Source organism: Bidens hawaiensis, unplaced genomic scaffold, assembly GCF_021521415.1.
Source record: "Bidens hawaiensis isolate Kalapana, Puna unplaced genomic scaffold, B.hawaiensis_p1.1 tig00038545_1, whole genome shotgun sequence".
Classification (NCBI taxonomy): Eukaryota; Viridiplantae; Streptophyta; class Magnoliopsida; order Asterales; family Asteraceae; genus Bidens; species Bidens hawaiensis.
The window spans coordinates 12,815-19,221 of record NW_027505555.1 but is presented as its reverse complement, the minus strand read 5'-3'; positions in this window follow the sequence as shown (position 1 = coordinate 19,221).

Here is a 6,407-nt window from a genome sequence, read left to right as displayed (position 1 = left end):
ATGAATGAAGATTCCCTTATCAGATTGATGAACCTGCAGCCCTAAAAAGAAATTCATCTCTTCTATCGAGCTCATTTCGAACTTTGTTTGCATGGACTTCTCGAACTCCTTACATAAAGTGTCGTTTGTAGACCCAAAAATAATATCAACATAAATCTGGACTAGAAGAAGATCATCACCAACAGTTTTATGAAATAAAGTGCAGTCAACAGTTCCTCGTTTAAAGCCATTATCAGTCAGATGGTCGGCGAGCGTGCCATACCAAGCTCTCGGAGCTTGATGTAGACCATACAGGGCCTTGTTTAAACCGTAAACACGGTCTGGATAATCAGGATCTTCAAAACCAGGTGGTTGTTGAACAAACACTTCCTCATGTAGTTCACCATTGAGAAAAGCACTTTTAACATCCATTTGATAAACCTTGATATTCTTGTAAGCAGCATAAGCCAGGAAGATTCGAATCGACTCTAATCTTGCAACTGGAGCATATACCTCATTATAATCAATACCCTCTTGCTGATGAAAACCTTGCACCACTAGACGTGCTTTGCTTCTGACAATCACCCCTCGATCGTCCTTTTTACATTTAAATACCCACTTGGTTGGAATAGCTTTCTTGACCCTAGCAGGCTTGTCTATTAAATCCCAAACACCCAATCGTGCAAATTGCTGTAATTCCTCTTGCATAGCTTCTACCCAAGAAGGATCTTCAAGTGCCTTACGAGCTGTCGTTGGCTCAACTTGAGATAGAAAGCAATTGAATTTAGCAATATTCACAATTCCCGAAGAGTGTAAATTAGTGTAAGCACACAATACATTGTTGTCGCTTGACGAAGCAACTTGATGACGTGTACGAACGCCCACATCAAGTTCGCCAATGATATTGTCCTGTGGATGATATCCATGAATCCGAAGAGTAGGATTTTCAGGAACAACAACATTATCATATAAATTAGTGTAATGTTCACCCAACTCGGGAGATGAAGCATTATCACTATCAAGATCAATAACTTGAATCTCAGCTTGATCATCATCAGAAGAGATAGAAGCACTATCAATAACAACTGGAGGAACAACTTGAGATTCTTCAGTTGTAGCATCTGGTTGAACTTCATATGCATTAGAACTTGAAGAGCTTGGAATGTTCAAGTGTTCTTCAAAGTATGCTCTAACCAGATCTTCAAAGTATCTTCATCAATGTGATCAGTCGAAGGAGTAAAAGAATTAAATAAACTATCGTAATCAAACATCCAGTCTGGAACTTTCCCTTGAGGAGGAGTTGTGTACTTTTGACAGTCCACATGGTACCATTCTTCAACACAGCCAGATGTAAAATTAAATACTCTTTTCTTTGGAGACGCATATCCCAAGAAATATCCTTCGATAGCCTTTTCATCAAATTTACCCGAATCCTTCTTCAACATTGTACACGGACACCCAAATGGTTCCAAGTACTTTAAATTAGGTTTTCTGTTATTTAATATTTCGTAGCTTGTCTTCTTGAGTCGTTTTACTGTTAGAACCCGATTAAGTGTATAACAAGCTGTGTTCACTGCTTCATTCCAAAATTGAATAGGAAGCTTTGAATCAGCAAGCATTGTACGTGCAGCTTCAATCAGAGTTCTATTTTTCCTTTCAGCAACACCGTTTTGTTGTGGTACATAAGGTGCACTATATTCTCGATGAATTCCCTTTTGAATACAGAAGAAATCCAAAATAGTGTTTTTGAATTCAGTACCATTATCACTTCGGATTCTCCTCACCTTTTGTTTATACAGTGATTCTATCTTAGTAATAAGGTTTTATACCAAAACAGATGTTTGATCTTTTGAACTCATAAATAACACCCATGAATATCTTGAATAATCATCTGTCACTACAAGACAATACCAGTCTCCAGAAATACTCGCACGATTCACTGGACCAAACAAATCCATATGAAGTCGTTCAAGAGGAGTATTAATGGAATTCAATAACTTAGAAGGATGTGTCTTCTTCTTCTGTTTGCCCTTCTTGCATGCAACACAGTGATCAGATAACTTAAAGTTCTTTAACGAGACACCCTCAACTAAATTATTTGCCATTAAATAATTCATCTTTCTAACATGAATGTGACCCATTCTTCTATGCCATAGAATCGAGTCTTTCTCGGTTGCTTTCTAGACAAAACATGGTTCGATCGATGTTGATATCTTAGAACTCATGTTTAAGACATAAATATCATTTGATCGTGGTGATCGCATGACAACCATGTCCTCGGGAATAATAAAACCCGGTTTCAAGATAAGACACTCTTTGTCAGTAAATATTGTAGTGTACTTTTTATCACAAATCTGCGATACACTCAATAAGTTATGATCAACCTTATCACAATAATTCACTTTCTCAAACGTAATGTGACCATTTGAAACTTCACCCTCTTGTGTGATCATGCCCCCAGAATTCCCAGCAAACGATACATAACCTCCTTGAATATTTCATACGTTGGTTAATAGGTCGAGATTTCCAGTGATATGACGAGAACATCCGCTATCCATGATCCAGTTTTCACCAGAAATGATCTTGGATGAACCCTACACATAAACAAAAGTGATTAGTTCAAAAAGGCATCCAAGGCCTCAGTCTTGGGCACCTTTTGGTTTTCTCTTTGATCATTAACTTTAACAGTTTTCAATTGTTGTTCAGCCACTTGTGAATAAGTTACAGGCTTCTTAGACTTTCGTCTTAAGTACGCTGCTTGAACAATGTTGGAATTTCTGTTTTGACATATAGGTTCAGTTGGAATGAATTTTGGTTGACCGTGTGTCTCATTGATCTGAAACACCTTCCGAGGATTCACATCAGAGAATAAAATATGAGTATCATCAGCAAACGACACTGGTCGTTTCTGAATCTCCTTAACCACTGGAATTGGCTTAGATTTGTCCTTGAGAAAAGGATGAAGATTATGATAGTTCTGTTGACTGCAATTTCTCACAACATGACCTTGTTGACCGCATAAAAAACACGTTCGCATGTCTACATGATGATGTTTAGAAGAAATTGGAATAAATGATGCCGATGATTGGATGATGACTCACATTTTTAGTCATGCTCTTAACAAACTCATCAGATAATTCAGATTTCTTCTTTAAATAAAAATCTAAATTAGAACTGTTTGAAAAACTTTTTAGTGTATCAGTTCCAGTTGACTTAACAAAATTAATCTTCTTAGCTTGTTTTAAAATTTTTTTTGCCTTAGTCAATGGATCACACTGAACTGATGTTTTCGTTTGAGCATACACGTTCAAGTTCTTGAATTTTTAAGTTTCATTGACAAAAACACTCTCAATAAGTTCAGGTTTGATAATACTTATTGGAATATCTTTTTCAGTGAACATTGTGTCCATTCCTTTTAATTTAAAAACTTTAGCAGCAGATGGCTTAGAACTAGAAGGATTAATGAAACGCATTAGATCCTCATCAGAAATTTTCGGTTTAACTGACTTCATTTCCTTCATAGAGTTCACTTTCTTTGAATTTTCCTTTGTCGCTTGAGGTTTGTGTGAACTATACACTGCTTCCTCAAATTCGTGAGGTTCGCACAGAATATGATTAGAACTGGGAATGTTCTTATTCTTGTGTATAATCTCTGGTTCAAACACATCCTCGATAATGACCTCGTCATTGTGTTCAACAAACACCTTTTTGCTTTGGACATGAGATTTTTGAGGAGCAACTTGGGGTTTAACAATTTCAGGTTTAATCATTTTAGATTTTTCAGAAATCACAGATTCCTTTTGAATCAAATCCTCTTCTTTTCTTGCAAAAGGATTAATTTTATAATCATTATGAAAAGGTGGTGGAATTTCAACAAAACCAATACCTTTCTTAGAATCTTTTTGTTTTCCAGAATTTTTGTTTTTTTTAATGTTTTTCCTTTAAATATTTAGAAAAACCAAAAACATCTTAAAAATTCTGATAAACCAAAAAGAATGTGATTTATGTTTTGTATAGAAAAATTCGAAAATTCAAAAAGATTGTGAAGTTTATTTTGTTTATAAGAAAATTGAAAAAGACAAAAATATTGTGGTTTTAAAGTTTGTACAAAGAAAAACCAAAAAGATTTTTAGATTATTTTCTCGCTGAAAATTATGTCGGTTATTTAAGCTTGTAAAGCATGCTTGCATGTCTTGGTCCTATGATTCACTTGTGAATTGAAGGTTAGCCATTTATTTATTCACTTAAGTTAACTGGAGCGATTAAATTTATCTTTATTTTGTTTTTATGCTCCTCAAATTTTGAGTTTTTGAAGCAAAAAGAGAAAATGATAGTACATTGATTATTTTGACCCCAAGTTCAGCAAAAAGTAAGCTTAAAAGACTGTGGCCGAATTGAATATGGGTTAAGATGTTGACTATTATTGTTCTTGATAATTTTGACCTTGACTTTGTGAAGTCAAAGAAAAAGTCTTAATTTTGACCATTCGTTAGTCTTAGCGAATTGGAACTGTTTCGTGTCCAATTCGTTAAGATTTTTCACGAACTAGTTTAGCGAATAAGACGTCACACGAATCAGAGTTTGATTCGCTTAAAATATAACGAACTAGAGTTTAGTTCGTTAACTTAATTAGTGATTCGCTAGGTCCAGTTCGTTAAGTTATTTACTTGATAGCGAATCGCCTGATTCGTTATCTTTGTACAACGAATCAGTGTGATTGTTAACGAATGACAGTTAAAAAAAAAATAAAAAAAAAATACTTTAATTAATTAACTAAATTGAATATTCAATCAATTTAATTAAAGGATTTAAATCGTCTAATACGCGTAACTAGATTAAATACATTTTTATTATTGCGTGTTATCTATTCTTATATACTGTTTTTAATTTATATAGTAACAATGGCTGATCAAGAACAACAAATTCAACCGCCACAAGAACAACCGTCACAGGAACAACCACAAGGACAACCACCACTACAAGCTCAACAAGTCGAAATGATTATATTACCGTTCGATAAGAAGCACAACATATGTGCTTATTTCAATCATGATGTGACTGATTTAAGGACGTTCGGAGCTATGTTGAATTTCTTACGCCGTTCAAAGATACATTATGCAATCACTGCCAAACCTAAGGTGTATCTTAGTATTATCAGGCAGTTCTGGAACACGGCAGTATATGTTGAGGAAAGTAATTGGGTTCAAGCTACAATTAATCAGCTTCCGATCACGATTGATGTTGAGGTCATTCGTCGGGTACTTCAGTTTGACGACAGTGACGATTACCCGAGTGAATTTGACAGGACGCTGGTTAGGGGGTTATTCACAAGATTAAATTATGGGGGTGATATTCGTCGATCAATGTTGAACAAGAATGGGTTGTGTCCACCTTACAAGTATTTGTTGCATGTCTTGCTTCATTGCTTGAGTGGACATCGCGGTGGTTTCGATGAATGTAGACTGAGCTTACAATCGGCATTTGTTGCTTTAATCCTGAACAAGCCATTCAACTATTCAGAACTCATCTTTGATCATTTGGAAGAGCAAGTTCAGCAAACTCTACCGACAAAGAAGTTCTTGATGTATCCACGCTTTCTACAATTAATTATTCAAGATTTGATACCGGATTTGGTGATTGATCGATCGTTGGTGAACGATGTTCTTGATATGGAACATATGAAAGCTGAAACGGTGCATCGGATGTTGATTTATCGAAAGGATAAGCCACAAGACAAAAGGATGATTGGTCATATAATCAATCCAGATTATGTATGTCCTCCTAATGAGCGTTGGATCCATGATGACTCGGATTCCGAGCGTGAAGGGGAGAAGGTGGGAACAATGATGGTGGGGATGATGATGGTAACGATGGTGATGGTGATGATGGAGCTGGTGAGCGAGCTCTAAAAGAACAACAAGATGCAGTTGATGCTGCTCTAGCTGCCACCATGAAAGCTCAGCAAGAAAGAAAACGAAAGGGTAAGGCTGTAGCTACTGATGAGCCACCAAAGAAGCCCCGTGTGTCCTCTGGGGCAGGTGTAATTATTGATGCACCACCACCTCGTCAATCAACTACTCAAAGCTCGGCGGTGCCGCTAACTACTAGCACTCCGATGCTCACATTGACAACGACGATGGTGTCTAATGAGAGGCTCGGTTTAATTCCTCAAATGGCGTTGACCGAAATACCGAGGCCTCATGCTGTACTATCAACTGTTTCTTCCACCACTACAATGGGACCTCCTCCTCTGCCAACAACTACTTTTCCTCCGCCTCTGCCTAGTGATGTCTCTTTCATGAGAATCACTCGGCCTCAGGGACCTATTCAACCAGTTCATCCATCTGTATACAATTTGTCACATGGACGTCAAACGGAAATGCTGCTTAATCTGTTACACTTATATGAAAATCAAATGGCAGCTGACC